This window comes from Typopeltis vanoorti, chromosome 7 (genome assembly GCF_054136105.1).
Source record: "Typopeltis vanoorti isolate ZY-2024b chromosome 7, IOZ_Tvanoo_1.0, whole genome shotgun sequence".
Classification (NCBI taxonomy): Eukaryota; Metazoa; Arthropoda; class Arachnida; order Uropygi; family Thelyphonidae; genus Typopeltis; species Typopeltis vanoorti.
Genome location: NC_143555.1, coordinates 62433534 through 62457702, shown reverse-complemented (window position 1 = coordinate 62457702; position 24169 = coordinate 62433534). Strand labels below are relative to the sequence as shown.

The 24169-nt window shown below is 36.3% G+C and overlaps 1 protein-coding gene across 3 annotated transcripts in view; it reads right to left on the bottom strand.

Annotated features, from left to right (window-relative positions):
• LOC150104726 (serine/threonine-protein kinase DCLK1-like) overlaps positions 1-23587 on the bottom strand; it is a 274558-nt gene extending 250971 nt beyond the window's left edge. For 2 of the 3 annotated variants that reach the window (XR_016548579.1, XM_090395906.1), the window contains exon 1: positions 23365-23587. The gene's annotated coding sequence lies outside the window, so the exon portion shown is untranslated. Of the gene's footprint in view, positions 1-797; positions 915-23364 lie in introns of those variants that run through there. The other variant, XM_090395907.1, reaches the window with a different exon arrangement.
• Between the last annotated feature and the right edge of the window lie 582 nt (positions 23588-24169).

Below are 24169 nucleotides of genomic sequence, written 5' to 3'. Positions count from 1 at the left end.
CACCAACTCCTCTGTTGTGTTTCCCCCATCCACCCAAAATCTTGTTCATTAGTATCTATTCTACAACTTGAAAATTAGTTCATATTCAACAGATTTTATGAGGCGAGAAATCTTTATTCTAAAATTGCATTTCTACTTCTTTCATCATACTTGCATGTAATCAATTACTTTACAGTATATGTATACTACTCAGAAACCTCTTGAATAATAAAAAGAGTTAACCCTGGAGAGGACAGAGAAGAATGTCAGTAGAGAGGACATGCAAACTGCAGTTTGGCATGAAGAAAGGTGAAGAGATGGTACGACAGATCTTTAAACTTGATAATTACAGGACTGACAATGGTGATATTTCATGTGATAGAACAAAGGGAAGCAGCAAGAACAAGGGACCATCCTTTAAGCTTCACATGAAAGTGATAGATGGCTTTTTTTCTTTTTGTTAAACTGAGTGGTTTGACTACGAAATACACTGCCTGATAGTAGCAAGAGTAAGCAGCGAAAGAGTTTATGGATCCACCAATGAGTGCGACTTCATAGATGTCTTGAACAATAATCAAGTATGAATTTCCCACTGTTGAATCATAAATATCACATCTTCCTTGTATTGGATATCTATAGACAAATACCATGGAAGAATTGGGAGAAAACTAGGAGTCGCATTTGATGTCTGAGTCATTTGGGTAATTTGATATAAAGACATTAAGCAAGGTTTCATGATCTTACTCCACTAAAGAAAACAGATTATGGGTTGAATGAGTTGTTTTGAATTATAGCTAAAAAATACATTTTGCAAATACCTCAATCTCTAAGATTCTTGAGAAAACCAACTTCCCACCTTTCTTGGATTAATACAGCATTCAGGAAGTTCTCTTCTAGTATAGGTTGCTTTCTACTATTAACTTTTTAATAAATTTAATCTATATAACTCATGTTCATCCACCTATATATATATATACACTCTTCTCTACACCTGAGAGCTGATTTGAACTGACTGTTTAAAAAAAAAAAAAAAAAAAAAAAAAAAAAAAAGTACAGTTAGACTAATTTATAATTGTAGGAAATTTTTCTGCTTGTAAATTATACTGGACAAATTATATTCCCATTTCAGTCCTTTACCAAAGCATACACAAATGAAGTACCTTCACACCTAGACTTTTTACACTGCTGGCCTGGTTGGGCGAGTGGTTAGCGTATTAGTAGTAGAGTTGGTTGAGATGGAGAGTAGTAGAGTAGATGCCCTCCCTCAATGAGTCTTTGGACTCCTTGGAGGAGTTGCATAATAATAAGAATAATAAAACAAGCTTAGTGAAATGCTGGCACTAAAAGAGTGAAGTATGACTTCCAACAGCCAAGTTTCTCCTGATAATGCTAAATTAGACTATGTGATATATTTTCAATGCCAGGTGTAAAATTAATATCCTGCTTATTGGCAATCTGAAATTACTTGAAAAGTTTCATACTTAGTCTGTAGAACAGGTCCTTGGATTATATATATAACCCTTAGCTTACCAACAGTACCAGATGTACTATAGGTTACCAGCTTTAGTTGGGTGGACATACAAAATATGCCCTATGGAAATCCAGAAACAGGACATTCTTGTGTATATGCAACTATATAACTATGAAACAAGTTATTGCACACAAAATTAAGTGTTTAGCACTTAAGAGGTTAAGATTTGCAGTATGCTACAGGTTGAGAAACAAACAAGGAAGATTGTCTGATAGAGCTGTAGCATACTGCTCTATGGAGAGAGTAGCAAATCAAGAGGTGGATCACAAATTAGACAAAAACTTTTCTAAACAGGAATAAGTTCCTTTAAAGTATTTTTACCTACCTTTTAAATAAAAGCTAACATACTTCAATATTCTAATACAGTACTGAATTAAATTTCAATTTAATCAGTAAAAACAGGCTATCATCTAATGTTTAGATGACAGCTTGTTTTCAAAAACTTTGCTTCTTTTCTAGTGCTGGTTATTCTATACAAGAAATGAGCTAGTCTAAATATAAAAACACTCAACTAGCACAACCATCCTCTGTAGACAATGCTGATATAAATACTATAGTTCAATGACTGCCATTTCCTTATTATTCCATGTTCTCAATTAATATATCTGCTCCTTTAAATAAAGAGGAAAATTCAAACTATTGTTAAGAGTAAAGCAATTAGAAACAAATAGTTTAAGCTCTTAAATTCTAAAGATGAATCAGAAAGAATTTATAGCCTTTCATATATTTCCACACACACACATACAGAGAGAGAGAGATCTTAAATCAAACTTCACAATACACACACACACACACACACACACACACACACACACACACACACACACACACACACACACACACACACACACACACACACACACACACACACACACACAGAGAGAGAGAGATCTTAAATCAAACTTCACAATACACACACACACAGTCATGTTTGATATGTCTTTATAGTCTGTGGTAAATAAGCATGCGATGCTGATGTTTATGTTGATGACTGATATGCACACAGGTCTGGCACAAAGGCCTACTAGGCAAACTACCATCATTCGGTCTGACCCAGGACTTCTGTAGTTGGATTGCCAGCTTTCTGTCTGGACGCACACTGTGTGTGTGTGATGGTGGACGGCTCCCTATCCTCTCACCACTCAATGCTGGGGTACCATAAGGTTCTTTCTTCTCACCAACCCTCTTCCTGCTATATATCAATGACCTACTGCAATTGACCTCCAACCCAATACACAGTTTTGCAGACGACAGCAACACTACACTCCTCACTTGCATTTGATAAGCATTACCCTTCACAACTCACCTCAACCTACAGAACATCAACCACCACCACCACCACCACCCTCAACTCCGATCTCCAAGCCATTCTACAATGGGGTTCGGATAACCTCATAAATTTCAACTCCAATAAAACCCACTTCTGTGCTATTTCCCATAAAAAGAACCATTTTTTCCCAGTATCCTTTTTGACAATACCCAAATTTCCAGACAGTTGAGATCCCGCTTCTTGGAATCACCCTCACAACAAACCTCTCCTGGCATAAACATATCGCAACCATTGCTTTCTCAGCCTCGAAAAAACTAGGATTTCTCTTTCGCTCAAAACATTACTTCACCCCTGAACAGCTATTAACATTATACAAATCGCAAATCTGCCCAGCTATTGAATACTGCTCCCACATATGGCGTGGGGCCCCTAAAAGCTCTCTCAAAATGCTCGACTCAATACAGAGGAAAGCAATTAGACTTATCAATGGTCCATCCCTTTACCAACTCCCCCCCCCTCCCACACACAGACGTATGGTCTCTGCAGTATGTATATTCTACAAATATTTCCATGGGAAATGCTCATCCGAAATAACATCAAGAATTCCTCCAATCAGTACAAAGCTCATTGGAACAACATCCCTTCACAGTACATCTAGAAACAAACAGAACAAGTTTCTTTTCCTCTTCCTTCATCCCTGCAACTGCTGCACTGTGGAACAGTCTCCCACCTGCTCTGTTTCCCAAGGAATACAATTTAAAATCATTCAAATCAAATGTAAACAAATTCCTCCTTTCCCAACCCACTACCCATACACGGTACTAATGTACTATAGGTTGGCCAACCAACCTCCTGTGTATGGGCCCAACATAAAAAAATAAAAATTAAAAAAAATAAATAAAATGTAGTTTTCCCCAGAGAAACTAACAACAGAATTAAAGTATTAATTCATTCCCTTTATTTAGATGAATATTTGTGAAAGTTCTTTAAAAATGAAACAAGCTGAGTAAAACTTAAACAATTATAGCAAGCTGCCATTTTTAACCAGCCTTCAAAAAACAATGATCCTCCAATTAACGACCTTTTCCTGTCCAACTTCTAGTACAGCACCATGCATTTCAATAATCTAACCTTCAGCTACCAGAAGAGCAATTGCCTTCTCGATGTGCTCACATAAATGACAGATTACCTATATGTAAATGAGTAACTGATAATAGCACTGAAAAAAATGTAATATTACAAAGGGGATCTGGAAAGTTCTGAGAAACACCTAGAACAAAAATGATATTAAAGCAACAGACATAACTACAAGAAAGAACATACAAGAATATAAGAACATAAGTTACCTTCATAATTCTGCTACTAGCACATTCTTTCTTGTGGTTATATCAGAGGCTTTAATATCATTTTTGTTCTAGGTGTTTATCAGAACTTTCCAGATCCCCGCCTACTCGTAATTCACAAAAGAAATTGTAAAAACCACATCACTATCATTTCTTCATAAGACACTAACCCTATTTATAGAAATGCCAATAGGCTATACCTCTCTCTCATTACATTCAACCACCTCCAGCAGCCTGTTCTCTTCATGAGAAGATAAAATATAAAACAAACAATAAGCAATACAACCTTGTTAAATGTTGTTCAACTTCTAGGGAGTTCCACTTGTTCTTTAGTTCTCTTAATATAAAATGGTATCAGAGAGTTGTGTATGGTGTGGCAATACCAAGGAGGCAGAAGGTTACAAGTGGAGTTCCACAGGGCTCAGTACTCGGACCAGTAATATTTAATCTTTATATCGATGACATTGTCGATGGATTGCAAGGGGATATTCAGTTGTTTGCAGATGATGCGAAGCTGGAACAGGTTATTAGTAAATAGTGCAGATGTGGCAGCCCTGCAAGAGGATTTGAATAAACTAGACAGATGGGCAAATGAATAAGGAATGTCGGTTTAATGCAGCAAAATGTAAAGTTTTGAATATATCGATGGGAGATGGCATACGCAATTGGAGGAGCTGTACTGTAGGAAGTAGGGAAGACAAGAGATCTGGAGGTGATGATTGATAGAAAACTGAAATTCAGAGAGCATATTGCAAAAGTGATGAAGAGGATTGCTGCAATACTGAGAAGGACACTAACCTGCAGAGATAGAAGAATTATCATTCCTTTGTATAAGACCCTGATCAGGCCACACAGACTACTGTTCTCAAATTTGGTCCCCAGGATTTGAAGGAGATAAATTAACTGTGGAAATAGTGCAAAGATGGTTTCAGGACTATACATTAATTATGAGGATCAGCTGAGGGAATGTGGACTGCAGAGTTTTGGTGGATAGAAGGAGAGGTGATATGATCGAGACTTAAAACTGTTGAGAAGCAGTTACAGTTACAGCACTGGGGAGTTATTTCACTTGGTGGAACAGCGGGAAGGAGCAATGACAAGGGAGCCATCCCTGGAAGTTACAAAAGGAAGCTGTGAGCAAGAGGATGAGGAGTGGTTTCTTTTGCAAGGAGGGTGGTTGAACAGTGGAATGCATTGCCTGATAGAGTGGTAGAGCAAGAACAGTCAATGAGTTTCAAGGAGTGGTATCAGAGACTTTGTGTTTCCTAGGAAGGATCTCCCACGATGAGTCTCTCGACTCCATGGAGGCCTGAATAATAATAAATAATTAATATGTATTGTGGAATTCTTATAAGAGACCTTTAGTGACTTGTTTATTATATTCTTTATTTTCCACATATCAGATTATGTGCCCCACAAACTTTCGATCTCAACACATGCAAAGAATTTTGGTTACTTGCCTCTGAATCTTCTATATTATCATTCAAATGAAATCCAGGCAACCAAATCTAAACACAGCATTTCAGATGTAGACATCTCAGTCTTATAAAATTACTTGCTCATTCCCACTTGTGTAGTCAACATTTAAGTGATCCTTTGTGCTCAATTTCCTGTCCATCTCAGAAAATTCACCTATTTTCCTCCTATTCATATTGAAATCTACATTCTCTCAATCTCTCTGCACAATAAACATTCCAGACTCCTGATATTACCTTGGCATTCATCTAGTCACTAGCGTTTCCACTATGCAATTATAACTAAATAAAAAATTGTAATTGAACCAGTCTCCGTATGGTCTGACCAAGCCTTATACACTGGTATTACCAGCACCACCTTATACCTACTTATCACCGCAGTAATACATATCCTCTGACCTTTTGTCTGCTATTAACCATTACGATCCATACCCTGAAGCACAGTTCCACAAATACAGTACACATCCTTATCTCTATGCAATTCAAAAGTGCAGCATCTTGCACTTATTACAATAACAATCGCACTCATTTGCCCAGGCTAAGCCGATTCAAATCTTCCTGAAGGAAATTAACATAAGCAACACTCCTAACTTGGATCAAACATTTGAAGATTTCCCAAGTCAATTCATGTGAAGTATGAAATAAGTTAAATAGCAAGGCCTCAAGAGCAGAATCCTAATTTCTCATTAAACTCCTAATTTCTTTTAAATTTCTTCCACATTAAACTCCTAACTTGGATCAACATTTGAAGATTTCCATCATATCTCCTCTCCCATTATTCATGATGTTTTGTAAATTTAACTCTCCAAATCTATCTTCATAACCCACATTCCAAGAACTAGTTACTGTCTTGTCTGGATCCTTTATATTCTCATCACTATGAAAACCAGATGACAAAATCTGTACACAACAATCTATGTGAAGCTTGACCAAGGCTTTATACATAACTTCATTTCTGCATGTCACAGTTCTCCACATCACTGCCATAATTCAACATGACTTCAACTTATGCAGTGTGACCCCCTGAACTTTGGATCCTTGTCCACCACCACTTCCAGATCTTATCACCTCAGCCTCTTACAAAATTTCCCCATCAAGTGTATACTTTGCATCTCATCATTGCCTATCAAATTTCAGAATCTAACACTCTGCAACAATTAACCGATAGTTCCACCCACCCACACAATCTATTCCAGTCCTCCTGAAATACAACATCTGCTTAATTCCTTATTATTCTGCACAATTTTGCATCTCTGCAAACAGTTGCATATCTCCAGTTAAACCCCTCTCAATATCAATATACAAATTAAACAATAACAATGGTCAGTGAGCTTTGTAGTGAGGATACAGCAGTATCTTTCAGGATACCCAATATCCACACCCTTATAACCTCAGAAAATTGCCACTATTTCTCTCTCGCATCTCCACCTTATATAGACAATTTTTCTGCTATCATCAGCACTCTTCCTTTCTTGTCCTTACTATCCCTCATGAAAAGCATTATACCCATCCATTTCTATTCCCATAAGGATATCGTTGTCCTCCTCTTCCAACAATTATTTGGGCAATCAGTGAAACAATTTCATCTTTTATTTCTTATGCTTTTTATACAAATATTTCTTACACAAATATAAGCAGGTCACTTTCAGGCCTGTAACCCGTCCTCTCCATGCAATTTTTCCCACACTTGCCCATGCCCTATTGCTTTTATCACTACTCATCCCATATATCTCCTCAGACCCAACTATCTTCCCCCACATCCAAGACTATCCCTATGACAACCATCCTCATACACACCTTCTACTACTACAACAACTACCATCCACTCTCATCATGCCATCTCTAAATGTCCATCCTGACTCACACTTTCCTGTCCCTCTTGCATTCCTGATCTCTCACACTACTACAATTTAGATTAACAAGCACTTCGGTCACCTATTCCACTCTCCTAAACCTTCACTTCGTCTCCTATTCACATTATATTTCCTTCTAGCAACACTCCAGTTGACCATTACCAAATTTATTTAAATGCAGTCCATCCCTTTCATACAAATCCATTCTGCCCTCAAATGTTGACCAGTCTAATTTCCTAAAATGATATGGAGCCTTCCTTACATAATGAACTACACCATCATCTTCACTTCCATACGGTCCTACTGAGTTAAAAAGCCTGTCAGGAACACTTGCTTTCCCTTGCATTTTCTCTATGAGCAGACATCCCATTTAATCTCACTGCCAAATTTACATCAAGAATTTGTAAAATCTTGAGCTAGTGTTCATCTCTAGTTTTAGATCAGTCTCAATCACCTTAATTACCTTTTCCTAGACAAAATATGCACCTTGACAAAGTGGTCATTCAATAACTCAACTATCTGTACCATCACAGTCTTATATTTGCCATCACTCACTTGTATTAATTAAAATTATTCTCTCGTAATTGTATTTACTAGTGTCACAAGAAAACAAAGCAGTATATTTGAGCTATGCTAAGAACAGTTTTTTAAATAGTGTGGCTTTTTATCATATAATTGTGCTTCATTATTTTCATGCTGGATACAAGTGTTCTTCAATAATGTTTGTTGAATGTTTGTGTTTTTCCAACTCGTTTGTCCTACTGCTTCTTCTGCTGTCTGAAAATGAAGTCTGTAAAGAACTGCACATCCGTGGCACAGAAAACTTCAGCACGAAGATAGTTTTTCACTGGATTTTTCCCAGTAGATGTGTTGCAGGAATTGATGCATGTATGCATAAAAAAATGCGAAATATATGTGGACTGTAAAGTGAGCAAAAAGAAAGAAAGCATTAATGTATTTGAAAGTTATATTAATAATAGGTTAGAGTGTTTCTAAATGGGAGCTACCATTGCCAGTAGTTAGCAAAAATCACACTGAAGTGTTAGTCATGATAAAGGAAATGTAGTAGTGAAATGAAGCATCTGAAAGATGAGATTAAACACCTAAAGAAGAGACTGGATTATGTTAATGCAGAGCAAGTTAGTACTGCAAAGAAAGAGTAAAAGGATAATCATGTATCACTATATTGGGATTCAATCATTAGCGTCCACAAAACATGCTTTCCTGGTGGAATAGTGAAATAAGTAACTGATGCTTTGCACAGAAGGAAAGAGCAGGCATCAGAATTAGTGGTAGTTGTTGGTACGAAGACTTAGTTTGTTAAAATAAAAAAAAATATAAAAAAAAGTAACATTAATAGAGACTTAAGTTGCTGCATGAGATAAAGGATAACTGTTGTCAGAAAGGTCATTATTGTATTTCCCCAGATACTACAATAGCAAGTTGAGAAGGAAAGAAGAGATAATGAATAACAAGATAGATGAGACATGTGGAGGGTGATTCAGTTTGAATGGTTTAAAGATAATGGATTGCATTTGAATGGGTTTAGCGTTGGACATTTAGAAAGCACAGAATCAAGAAGTTAATGTAGCTAAGAATCAAAGGGTATTTGTGAAAAAGGATAGTGCAACCAGAATGTTGGAAAATGGTAGAACAGAAAAGGGAGTGAGCTGTGTCAGTATGCCCAAAGGTAATTAGTATAAGTGAAACATGGTTGTCTCAGAATGATATGATACTGGGAATAGAAATGGAAGTATATACAATTTTACAGAAGGATAAGAAGGTGAAATGAGGAAGGAGGTGTTCTGTTAATGATTGCAGAGGAATTGTGTCCACAGTTGAGAGTACATGTGTGGATTTTGAATCTGGTGTGGCATGAAGTTGCAATTAACAAGCTGGTACAGTAGCACACTCAGGATTTAATCTTGGGGGGGGGGGGGGGGAGTTGAGCAGACGATTTGAGAATACACACTATGCATTGCATGACCTATGACTAAGCATCTGCAACGATCGCTAATTCATAAGTAGTATAGAAATAGAAGACATAACATTAATAAAAAAAATGAATTTTAATTAGGAAAAGATTTTTGGAAAATTTTCTAGTGTTTTTTCTTTTTTCTTTGTGGGACCAGCCCCCCCCCCCCCTCTGGGTGTCTGATAAGATGCTGCTAGTCCTGGGAATGTGAAGAATACTGATTGATATATGTTTAGGCAAATTGGTTGGACACATAAAAAGGTAATCCTGATGGGGGAACTTTAATTACAAGATTATAGAATTGAAGGACAAGATATAATATAAGAGAAAGGAGAGCAAGTTTGACTTTAAAGGATAAATAACTTAAGCAGCATGTGAACAAAGCAGCTAGGGGCTTTAGTGTTTTGAACTGGATGATAACAACACAGATGTTGTTAATGGAACATAAAAATTGTCACTAGTTGGCAAGAGCAATCATGAGGTACTTATTTAGGATGTGATGAAACAAGAAAGATTACCACCAAAAAAGGATATATGTGGAATTATCAGATAGGTAATTACAGGAAGCTATGTAGTCAACTAGCATCAACACATTGGGCAGATGACTGTGCAGGAAAGATGTTGACAGTGCATGGGAATTCATAAAGCAGTACCCTACATAAGTGATGTGTAACTGTATACCAAGGGTGAAGCAAGTAAATAGAGTAGAAGTGAAATGGATGAAAAGCGAAATCAAGCAAGCTGGGTTGCAAAAGAAAATGTTATGGAGGAGGTATAAAATAGTTTATAGTGAACAGATGCATGAAGAATATAAACTGCAGGCTAGAAAAGTGACAAGCATAGTTAAACAAGAAAAACTAAATATAAAAGGAGATTGGTCAGTCAAGTCAAGGATAATCCAAGGGAATTTTTCTGCTATGTCACAAGCAAGAGGAAATGTAATTATGGCAAGTTGACACTGGTAGATACTTATGGTAGCAGAGTAACCATAGCAAATGATATAGTGGAATTATTTAATGAACATTTCATCAGTGTATATCATAGTGGTGTGAATAGTGCTGTGCAATATACAGAAGAGAGCAAGGATTAGGAGAAATTAAAGGTGAAAGAATCAGGTGTAGTAACTATTGCTTCGGTTAGATATTAATAAAGCTTTTTGAATACTTGACATAGTCACGTATTTTTAAAGAACATGCAAAAGAGTTAGCCATGCTCTTGACCTGGTTATTTAATGGAGTCTTGCAGAAAAAGGTTCAAAAAGTGGAAAGAAGGCAAAATAGTAGCACTGCACGGTTCTAGTACAGAAGTTCTCAATTATAAACCTTAACTGCAGTTGGTCAAGATGGTTGAGAAAATGGTTAGGAATAGAATAGAAGATTGAGTTGGACATGGTCAGCATGGGTATGTAAAGGGTAAGTCTTGTTTAAGCAATTTACTTACACTTTATGATAATGTACAAGTGCTATATAAGGGAGAATCATATACAGTGATATTACTTTACTTTACAAAAGTGTTGGATATATTACTGCATGAGAAGCTAGTGCACAAGCTACAGAGGAACTCAAAGGAAGGTAACTGGTGGCATGCTTTAGGATTTTCTTCTTCTTGGGCTGTTTACTTGTTTGTAAATCATGTGGACTGACTGAGGATCTTCAGTTGTTTGCTGATGATGCAAAGTTTGTGAGAATTACAAGAGTAGCATTGCTGATGTTAATTCCCTTCAAGGAAGATTTTAATAGAGTCGACATGGACAAAGGAGTGGGACTATAGTTTTAAATAAGTGCAAGGTGATTTTGGAGTGCAGAAATATAAGGCTGTGTACTGCATTGAAGTGGAGATGCATGAGATTCAAGATTTGGGAGTAATGGTTGACAGTAGACTAAAGTTTAGAGGGCACATTACAAGTGTTACAAAAACTGCACATTATAGTGCTGCTATAATAAATGCACTTAAACGTAGGGTTAAGAAGGTGATCGTGCCATTGTATTAAACACTGGTCAGACCACACTTGAACTATTATAATCAGATTTGGTCATGTAGTTTTCATTGTGATGTGGAAACATTGGTGAGGGTACAGAGATGAATGGTTAAGGCAATATCAGGACTCTGGAAGGACTCTGCTGGGTATGAAGAGAGGGTGAAGTAATGTGGATTTTCTTTCTTTCCCCCCCCCCCAGGTAGTCAGCAGTTGGCATAAAACTTGATTCCCTTTCTCCCTCCCCATGTGTGCTTTCATCCTCCTCCTAATCTATATTATATATATATATATATATATATATATATAGGGTGTCCCAAAATTCACGCAAGAAGTAATTTTGATAGAAAACACAGGTTTTTAATTAAAAATTGTAATTTCTTATTGATTCATAAAGTATACAGTATAGGGTTATGCATGGAATAGCATATCGGTTAAATGGCCTCCACGGCTTTGCTGGCACATATGCACTCTTTTGTTGAAATTTTCCATGACCGTTTTGCATAAATGTAGCTGAATTTCGTTGATACTGCACTCAATTTCCTCCTTCAAGGCGTGGGTGGTTGTGGTCTTGTTGGTATAAACCTTAGACTTCAAAAAACCCCAAAGAAAAAAGCCCAATGCCGTTAAGTCACATGATCTGGGTATCCAATTCTGATCACCAAAACGGGAAATTACACGATCAGGAAATGACTCGTGCAGTAATTGAATTGTTTCTCGGGCTGTATGGCATGTGGCACCGTCTTGTTGAAACCACATGTCGTCCACATCCATATCTTACAATTTAGGCACAAAAAACTGGATTATCATGTCGCGATAGCGAACACCATTAACTGTTATTGCCTTACCAGCCGCATTTTCGAAGAAGAATGGACTGATGATGCCTCTAGCCCAAAATCTGCACCAAACAGTCACACGTTGTGGATGCATTTGTTTCTCAACAATCACTCGTGGATTTTCTGAACCCCAAATGCGACAATTTTGTCGATTAACGAAGCCATCAAGATGAAAATGAGCCTCATCGCTTAAGATGATTTTGTTCGAAAAATAAGCATCCACTTGTTGTTGTTCCATAATCCATTCAACGAACTCTCTTCACTGTGTGTGGTCAGTAGGCTTCAGTTCTTGAGTCAATTGAACTTTGTAAGCATAAAGATGCAAATCTTTCGTGAGAACACTCTGTAGAGAGCTTCTCAAAATGCCCAGTTCAAGACCACGGTGCCGAATTGATGTTGCTGGACTCTCAGCAACACTCTCATGAATTGCTTCGATGTTTTCTGTTGAAAAACTTGTTTGAAGGACGGCCAGAGTATATAAGATCACTATTTGATCCAGTTTCCTTGAATTTTTTAATTAATCTTTTCACAGTTGATGAAGTTAAATCACTATTCCGACCATATTTTGTATGAAAATTGCGAACTGTAGCTGCCAAACCTTCATTATTTTTAAAATATTGCTCAACAATGAAAATTGCATTGTTCTTTCGTGTAGCACTCAATTTTTAATAATCCTGAACTGTCAGCTGTCACACCGTCTTTTTTTTCTCGTTGGCAACATTTTACCACACAAATGGTGCTAAATTTAAATCTTGCGTGAATTTTTGGACACCCTATATATATATATATATATATATTATATATATATATATATATATATATATATATATATATCTCCTTATACTTAATTCTATAACAATTAACCTGCCTGATGCTCACCAAGCTAATTTCTCTATATACTCAATCTATAAAGTCTAGCTATAACCCACCATATGTTTTGGTCTTTGTCTGCATTTTGCACCACAACTGAGATAACACAAGTCACTAGAAATCTATGATGAGTCACAAGAAATAAGACAGCAAGAAACAACAGAGGAAGTACTTTAGGTACTGGCCAAAGAAATTAAAGGACAGAGACATACTTAATTTGCAGAGAGCTAGGGATTTTACAAAGGGGGGGGGGGGGGTCTGGAAAGTTCTGATAAACAGCTAGACAAAAATTTAATAACTACTACTAATATGTTAGTAGTAGAGTTCTTAATTAGTATATATAGAGTATTTCTATGGTGAACAATATGGAAACATTAAGGACTATCAGTTAACTATAACAGCTATCATAGGCTAGAGAGAGAGAGCATGGTTAAAAATAAAATCAAGAGAAAGATTGAATTTGATAATGAAAAGCTTTCAACAGAAGGAGAAGATATAGTAAACTAAAAATAGAAGTTCAAGAAAATAACAGAAGAGGAAAAAATGAAGTTGAAAGAATGAATCAAATGAAAAAATAGACTTCCACATAAGCTGATTGTTAAACTAGAACAGATGGAATTGGATATTAGATTAGTACATTAAATTGAAGATCAGTTATCTGATAGGTAACTAGCATGTCTAATGGAGAGCAATACCCCACCAAAGGAAAGTCATTAGTAACATGCCTCAACGGTCTATTTTAGGGCCATTGCAGTTTAACTTGTATACTGATGATATTGGCAAAGGTTTGAATAGAGATATTCAGTTGTCTGCAGATGATGCAAAGCAGGAAGAAGTGGGGAGTAGGGCAGAGGTTGTAGCTTTACAAGAGGACTTGGATAGATAAATGGGCATGGAAGTAGAGGTTACGAATTGAATGTTGCAAATTTTTAGGTTTTTGAAATTTGGAAAAAGATGGGACGTACAGTATAAAACTGATGGAGATATATTGGAAGAGATGAAGGAAATATCTAGGGAGCTAAAACTTAGAAGACACATTGCTAAAATCAGTGCAATGAATTCTGGTAATGATGCACAGATCACTAACTTATAGAAGAAAATTATGGTTTCATTTTAGAAAGCCTTGATTAGGTCACATGGATTATTGTCCACAGATTTGCTCACCTGGTTTTCAGAAGGATAGAGAGATACTGGAAAGGGGTCCAGAAGCCATTGACTAAAATGGTTTCTGGTCGTCACTGGAATGTTGGGTACAAAGAAAGGTTGACAGTAGATGCAATTTAGTCTAGTAGATAATAAGATGATGAGATATGATAGACAAGTTAAAAGAATTCTTAGATTAATGAAGAGTTTTTCACAGAATGGTGGGAGATGGAGAGAACAAGAGATTAGGTCATCCCTGGAAGCTATGTAAGGAGAGTGTGAGCAAAGGAGTGAGAAGTAGTCTGTGCATTAAGCGCTAAGAGAACCTCGTGTTAGAAGCTTAATGGAGTGAAACAGCACTGAGAAAGGATTAAAAATATTCAATTCTTTTAATGGTTCTTCTCAGTTAATGAGTACAATGAGATTTAACACACACACACACACACACACACACACACACACAAAAAAAAAAGGCAACAAAACTAAGTGAAACACGTGGATGAAAGACTAGAGTCCTAACTTAATAGGGCATCCTTTGTGGGCACCTGTTGGCAGCCTAGGGAGTAAACTGGGTTCTCTAAGCATTTGTGTTCCCCATATTTTGGGTAGTTTAATGCAATCACATTTATTTAAAATTAGGCTGATTTCTGGGAGCAGCTGCCAATTCCAAAAATAATCTTTCTCTTCTAAATTTACTGTGGTGGAGCATGGTCTTTTTCCAGTTGATTCTAGGAGCCATATCTAAATCATGGTCCTCAAGGCCTGCCTAAAGACTAAAGCTAACTTTAGTCTTTAGACCATATGTTTCACTTAGTTTTGTACTGTCTTTGTGTGTGTGCACGTGCGCACACACACCTTCCTGCTTACAAGTCTAATGTTAATCTCTCTCTCTCTCTGATGTCTCAGTGACTGACAAAATATTGGAAGAATTAAATATTTCCAATCCTTTCTCAGTGTTGTTTCTTTTATTCCATTAAGCCTCTAAACATGAGTGAGAAGTGTTTTTTTTTTTTTTTTTTGCATGGAGAGAGTGGTGAATGAATGGAATGCATATTTATATAAATATCTTCTTCCTTCACAAATTAGGCTTCATGGCCTATTATAATTCAAAACTGGAAATCCCACTAAATAGGTCGATCAATCCTATTCCAGGAGTGTCTTATGTCTGCAGATGAGCATGTTCACAGGGCCAGTTTACCTATTCTGGGGGACTAAAGATTCAAGTTTCCAGGTGAAAAAACCCCCACCTACATATGAGACCGGCTAACTAACACCTTTTGCTGAAAGAGACCAGATAAAAGGTTCCTCACGTCACTGACAGGAATCAAACTCAGGTTGGTCTGACAAAGATCTATACTGACTGAGCTACAGAGGCTCATTTATATAAATATATATTTATTTATTTGTTTAAGGCATGGTATGATGAGCTATGTGTGACAGAGGGTGCTCTCATGATAATTTTTGACTCCATGAAAGGTGTGAAGATAATGAAACAGAGGAATCTTCAATAATAAAGCATTAAGGATTTAGAAAATTATTTGGCAAAGAGAACATCTAGAGAAAGACTTACCATATAGATGCTGATAAAAGAAATAAAGAATTTTAAAAAAGAAGACAGAGTAGCACTAAGAATTTTTAGAAACTCAAAAGTCAGTGAAGAAATCAGTGGGGAAAAATACTAAAGATCAAACTGGTTTTGCACACAATGAAAAAATGGATTCATAAACTGAAAAATACAATATAACTGATAAAATAACTGAAATATGCAGTGACTTACAGGGATTTAAACAAACACAGAGAAACAAATACAAACTTACATTTAGAAAAGGGGATAATGTAACATATGCTTGGCAAATGTGCAATATGTTTGTGGAGAGACTGAACAAGAGAAGAGTGAAGGTATGGATTTGTATAAATTGCGATATTTTGTTGGACTACTTACAAATGCCAGGAGTATCGGAAATAAGGGAGATGAAATTGTTTTTACCGATTGAGTTTATTTGTCTTAAAATTGTTTCAACAAGTGAAGTGTGGTTGAATGAAGATTATATCTTAACGGGAACACAAATGGAAAAACACAGAAGAGTACGGTTTTTTCGTATAGAAAGGACAAGAAGGGAGAGGGGGTGCTGATAATAGGGGAATTATGTCAACACAATGTAGACATGAAAGAGAGAAATAGTGGCAATGGTTTTGAGACAGTGTGAGCTAGCGAGCTGGCAGTGCGAGTTGACAGGAAGAGGTATTTAGTTGGATGTGTTGCAATAGGTCAGGGAATGTGTGCAGCGATGAAGAAATGTATAAGCAATTTGGGTTAGTGAACAAGAAAAGGATGATTGTAATCATGGCAGTATAGACTGGAATGAAGAGACAGAATTTGAGAATAAGAAAAATGAATTTCTCAAGTTTTTGAGAGACAACCAACCATCTCCAGCAATACATAAAAAAGGACACATGAGGATCAAGGGTTTTAGATCTAATCATTTCATCAGAGGATGTAACTGAGAGGGGTTTTGCACTTTCCTCCAGTTGGTGAAAGAGTGATCATCTGGGTTGTAGCTAATATATATATATATATATGTGGAAGTACAAGGCTGGTGATTATGACAAGCTTAGGAGACAGCTTGGAGTTATAGCATGGAATGAGGAGCTGGGCAGCAAAGAAATAAATGCTGCTTGGGAAATGACAAAGAAATAGATAACAGCATGTGTGAATGTATTCCGAAGATCAAAAAACTGAATGAGGCGAGTGTAAAATGAATGAATGAGAGGATTAAGGCATAAAATCTGGAAGAATACACTTTACAGGCACAAGATGAATAATGGTAATAATCAGTTGCATGAAGAATATAAAGGGCAGGACAGAATAATGACTCAATTAGTAAAAGGCACAAAAGTGCATTAAGAGCAGAAATTAGCAAATCATGCAAAGAAAAACACATATCGAAAAAGAGTTTTTTTGATATGTGACAAATAGAAAAAAAAAATATTATGGTAAGATGTTAACGGATGAAAGTGGGAGATAGGCAACTGCTGCAGAGTACATAGTCGAGGTATTCAGTGAGCAGTTCATCAGGGCATCCTCAGTGTGAAATCAGAAGCTCAAGTGTAGAGAATGAAATGAGAGAAGACTTAATGATGAGTGTGCAAGAGGTATGAGGAGTTAAATAAGCTAGATGTCAATAAGACAACAGGACTTGACATATAACCATGTGTCTCAAGGGAATTAGTCCAAAGAATAAGCAACAGCTTTGGCCTACCCATTTAACAAGTCTTGCAACAGCACAAGTCTCAAAGGGGTATAAGATACAAAACTGTTCCACTTCAAAAAGGTGGTGATAAGACTAAGGCAAATTATGGGACAATCTATATATCTGGAGTTGTAGTTAAGGTATTGGAAAGGATGGTGAGAGACAGGATACAAAGTGGGTTAGTAACAGTAGTATTCTTTGTTCTATAACAAGGTGACAAATGTATGGACATGGAAGATGCATATCCAGTAGTATATTTAGATTTTGCAAAAGCTTTTGATAGATTGTCAACCCATAAATTGGTTACTAAACTGAAACATACTGGATTGAATAACAGAGTAATGAGCTGAATAGGTATCAGCAAGTTGTGTATGGGGGGGAACTATCTCAAATAAGGAAAGTCACTGGTGTCATGTCACAGATCTGTTTTCATATTATTTAATTTGATAATGGGACAGGCCTAACTGGTGATACAACTGTTTGCAGATGCAAAATTGGGAAGAATGATGAAGAATCAAGCAGATATGGCCTTACAGATAGACAAAAATATAATTTTATGAGGAGACATCCGTATTGAATTGCAAAGTATAAGGGAATGTTGCAAAGTATACGGTGCTGAAATTTCGTAGGCAACAACGGGATGCAAAGGGGAAATTTTGGAGAAAGTTGAGGAGATAAACAGTGGAGTGTGGTTAACAAGGATCTGAAGTCCAAAGGTCACGCTGCACAAGATGTGAAAATATCACATCACATTATGACAATGATGTACCACGAGGGAGGGAGGGGCCTGTCCTCTCAAAGAAAAAACACTAGAAAATTTTCCAAAAATCTTTTGCTAATTAAAATTTATTTATTTTTTATTTATGTTGTGTCATGTCTTCTATTTCTACACCACTAATGAATTAGAGATCATTGCAGATGCTCAGTCATATGTCGTATGCGATGCATAGTGTGTATTCTCAAATAGTCTTCTCAACTCGTCTCCCCCCCAAGATTAAATCCCGAGTACACTACTAATGCAAAGAACCTTAACTTATAAAAAAATAAAGAGGTTCCGGTTCCACTGTATAACGCCTCATATGGATTACTGTGCACAGATTTGGTCCCCTCATTTTTATGTGCTGAAGATATATTGAAAGGGTCCAGAGAAGACCAAGGTCTTAGGGATATAAAGAGAGGGAATGCAGTTTACAAAGCATTGTGAACAGGAGAAAGATGGGAGATATGATAGACATTTAAGTTGTCAAAGGGTTGTTTCCAAGTTAATATGGAAGAATTTTTTCAAAGGGGATAACACTGTATAAGGAGAGTGTAGGCAGGTCCATGAGAATCAGGTTCTTCACATGGAGAATGGTTGGTTGGCAAGTGGAACTCATTGCCTGAAATTATGGTGAATGCAGATAACACTGAATGAATTTAAGGCACAGTTTGATGGGCTTTGTATTCAACAATATTTATCTCCTGCAATCAAGTCTTTTGACTCCATGGGGTCTGGTGTTAATAATAATGAACCACCAATCATAATACAAGAATTATGCTAAGTCCTGGAGACTATGTTATATTAGAAGTATACACAAAAATCAGAAGGTATAGTTTTTTTTAAGGTTATTTCTTAAGTTACTGAGCATGTTCAACAATACATTCACTAGAGAAAAAATCCCACAGCAATGGTATAAATCAATGATTATTATATTATATGAAAAGGGCAGCAGAAATATTAACTACATACCAGTAGTTTTATCACTGCATTTGCTTGAAATTTTCGTATCCATTATTTTAAACAGAATGAAGATTTTTGGATGATAATTTGCCACGAGTTTTGCAAAATGAGGATGAGTGTTATCTTGTAAGATAAATGTCTCCCTTATCACATACAGATGAACACAGGAGGTCCAAGACTTCAACTCTATAACAAAGCATTAATGGTTCTGCTAGGAATGCATGTAAACTTCATTACATCCAATCAATGAGATGCCTCTCCAAACCATCATACTACCTCCACCATACAGCTTCCATAGCATGATTAGAATAAGGGGATATTACACACTTCAGATTGAAAATATCCGAGTTTGATTCTCATCGTTATGAGAATCGTTATATGAGCTTTTTCAATAACAGGTGAGTTAGCCAACCTCATATGGAGGTAGGCAGGGTTTTTCTCCTGGAAACTCAGGTTTTTCATTCTACATACAGGCAAATTGGCCGAGAACACATGCTGTTTACAAAGTACCATTGGTGGTGGTGGTAGTATGCAGTAGATGGCAGTGTGCTGATGGTAGTAGTAGTGTCATTGTGATGGCAGTATTAGTAGTTGGAGGATTAAGTAGGAGAGAGAGCAAACTGTGTCGAGTGCCCTCCTGTGAAGAGTCCTTGGATTCTTTGGAGATGTCATAAAGTGTTCTTTTTACAGATATCAAGAAGGATCATAACGAGTCTCTGGTTCTCTCCAGATCAGATCATGTCTGGTATCACTTTGTAGAGCAAATCAGGACTCTTCTATAAACAATACTGCCCCCTACTGGTCTTGGATCTAGCTGAAGAGCGGCTTGCACATTTCAAACATTCCCTCGTAGGATGGGGATATGCAGACCACCTTCGTGAAACCTTCTGTGACAGTGGTAGCAGATACTACTCCTATAGCCAATGCAAGGTCAGCTCACAGATAATTCAGGGTAGCAGTCTAGTTTCAAAGAGAAGATAATCTGAGGAATTGGTAATGCAATGCAGTTGTAGCCAATGTTCTTTCTTAGCTGTATCTCCGTGTTCATTTGCGACTGTTGGAATTGGTTTAACAGACTGAATCACCAAATGACTCTTGAAACTATCAGGCTACACCTAACTTAGACTTGCCTTTAGTCATAAGATGGCTTGTTAACTTAATTCCTCAGTTAAACGACGTCTTGCAGGCACATCCAAGAATTTTGCTCTCACAAAATATCACATTCTCACTCCAGCCACAAAATGAATAGACTTCAATCACCCCCTTTTATGGCTCATTTGAATATACCACAGTGAAAAGATTAACAATGTTGTGGACCAAAACAAAAGAAACATCTCAACTTCAATAACTGCTTATAAACGTCTCCCAGAATTCTAGCACTTTTAAATCAGGAAGCTGTATGTGGAAAGTATACTGATGTAAAGAGGTATTTTCATTGCAGAATGAAAACTATTGAACTGATACCAGTAGTATCATTATATGATGAAAACATCAATTCCCAAGTTTTGAAACTATTCATTACATTTTGACTACATTTCACAAAGTCATCTGTAAAATTGCTACTAGAACAAAACTGTCAACCCATCTACACTTCTGCATAACAATATCCTTTATTACTTCGACATGAGGAAGCTGGCCATTCCAACATCCCTAAATGAAACAATGAGAAGTAGAATGGAAGCATAACCCTCTCCAAAATGAAATTTAATAGTCACTAGATGTTTTAATGAATTTTCCTTGAAAAAATTTGAATGAAGCATCCAAACTAACTGGCAGTTTTGCCACACACACACACTAGTCATTGTTAGGATGTGGGATCACAGAAAGTGGTTCCTTATGCATGCTAAGATCATGTATACACAACAATAAGTTTGTAGACTATTGTAGTGTTTTTTCACAAACCATATTCACTTTTTGCATATCATAATATATCCACATCTCAAAGGATGTGATGAAACACTCATTCTATATAGATAATTAAGTGGCTGTAATGACATTTAAGTTGCTTCATGAACTTTCAGCAATGCTGGTACTGACAAGATGCAAAAAATATTAAATGTCACTACTAGTAATGTATGATAAGTCCACTCCCAAATGTTTTAGTCATACATTAATTTGAATTTATGGTACAGTTTCAGTGAATTGTGCAACATGGGGGAAAGGACATAAGCTTTATCTAGTCCTTTAACAGTAACAACACAACTGAACCACATCCACTTCTAAGCCCCTCCATTATAAATGAACTAAACAGAGCTTTGAACCAATGGTTACTAACAATCATTGAACTCTTTTGCTCCTGTGAGCTTATTTAAAATCTTTAATAATGTTATCTTTCTTGAAATAAAAACACCATAATCCGCCGAAGCGCAATTGGAAGAATAGCGGAACATTGCGCCCTTCAAATGGAAAAGACCTAGATTCAATTCTTGTCATGACAATGGGGGAAATCCTTATATGGCCTTTTTCAGTTGAAGGAGAGTTAGCCGATCTTATATGGTGGTAGCAAGGATTTTCTCGCACGTACAGACAAATCGGCATTCAGAACACATGCAATTTACAGACAAAAAATACTGTTGTTGGTGGTGATGAGCAATACATACCATTGATGGTAGAGGTGTCGCAGTTGGAGAATTAAGTAGCAGTGGAGAGGATGATATGTATTTAAGCAAAGTAGAGTTGTGTGCCCTCCCACGACGAGTCCCTGGAGGAGTCACGTAATAATAATAATATAACTTATAACCTGACTATTCTTAACAAAACTAATCATATTACAAATCATCTGAACACACCTTTCAACCTTTACATATATTTTGTTAACCCAAGGTATTCACATTTTAGAATACTGTTTAAATTTGATTCGGCCATTATTATCTTAAATTGTGGTGCTTCTTAATTTAAGTTAATGTAACATTTCTCTTAAAAATTACATAGATCCTTATCTAAAGAGGTGTTCTAAGTTTTATTAAATATATTTAACCTCCATTTGATAGTCCACAATCAAAATTATACATATCCTGTGGGGAGGATAAAAGAAATTCACTATTGATTTGTCTTGCAAGTGAAAAGGAAAATGCTCCTATGAAGTGCTGTAATCTCAGCATACAATTGCAAATATGCACAAATTAAGAAAGACTGTCCCCAAGAGTATGCATGTATGGTACTTTGCAAAGCTTCTTTAGGCCTCTGATTCCCAAAAACGCATAATACATACAGAATGGGTTTATTTATTTATTTAGCGTATGGCATAATAAAGAAGCATGACATCAGAATATATATATGTATATACAGAATGGAAACAAACAGTATCAGCGAATGCTAAATGTTAATTCCCTAATAAGGAGCGTAGCAAGTCACATCTTTTGAAGTTAATAAATTCATTGCTAGCTACTCTTTCTAGACAACTCTGACCTAGTATGTCAGGTGTATCCAATTTTGAAATTGTTTTTAAAGAATTCTGAAGATCCGTCACTATGCACTTTCATTGTTTTCATTCCTTCCGCATATCAGAAAGACATGCTGATAATGTATTAATGATCCATGATTTAATGGAATAAGCAAGGTGTATGGTTCCAAATATGAGAAAACACTGAATTAAATCTAGGCCTGGACAAATATCAAATCTAAGCTTATTGCACTGATCATAAACGCCAATTTCAGTATTTAATGAAATAACTTGTATGTGGTTTAAACATTTTTCCACTGTTGAATTAAAAGCAATTAACCACTTCACTGCTTTAATTTAATGATAATAATAATATACTTAAGTAAGGATGGCTAGAAGTCACGTTATGAAATATACGAAATGCAAAACACGCTGCACATGTTTCATTCAGAGAGCAAAGCAGACTTGTCGAGAGGGGAGTAATTCTTTCTTTTCTTTTTTTTTCCCTTAACATTAGCAAATTTAAGTAATTTTAAACGATTAAAAATTCTGCGAATTCGAATGAAATTAATAAATATATACATATATTTTGAAAACAGGCAGAAAATCCATAACAAAACAGCATGTATCAGCTGCATGAAAGCAATAGTTTCATTTCTATTACAGGTTTTGAAACAAAATTTACGGTCATGTCATGCCGGTGGCTACAATCACATATATACTGAAAATTAAGACCAATGTAATTAAATAATGTGGCTAACCTTTCAGAGAGGGATGAAATACTTAACATTACTGAGGGGTATTCACGTTCATATAATGTGAACACAAAAATGAAAAAAATAAAGTACAGAAAATCAAACGTGTTTCACAGACACCAAGCAACACGTGTAGCTACCAACCCAGTTGCTAAACGCTACCCATCAGCTCTAGGCACTATCACGCACATTACATTAGCACAGAACGCGATTGAACATTATGAGTCACTCAAAACCTTCAACCTGGATTGCCTTAGGAAGTATGATTGGATGCTCTCAACGTTAATAAGGTGATAACCATGGACTGGTCTATACACAAACTTAGGGAGGGAGAGTATATCTAAACCTTAGCCATTTTGTCACCGAACTGAAAATGAAAGATTAACTGGGGAAAAAAACAAAAACAACAACAAAAAAAAAACATAATCTAAAATAGAAATTGAGAAATTAAAAGTACGATTATTAAATCGAAATTAGCAAAGATAAGATATCATTTTAAAATGATATCTTATCTTTGAAAAAATAAAGAGGAAAAAAATGCAAGAATAAATATTTACAAGATATTTTTACGAATGAAATAAAATCATCGTTTGGATATTTCCACCGGCGTAAATATCCTCCATTATTATTATTAGTAGTAGTAGTAATAGCTTCAAATTCAGACATCCTTGGGGTCAAGGATTCATTATGAGAGGTCCTTTTGTCACACACACACACGCACACACCACATATCGGTATGTACTGTGTGTGTGTGTGTGTGTGTGTGTGTAACATGATGCGTTTCGAATGTTTTAAGGGGGCTTTATCATCG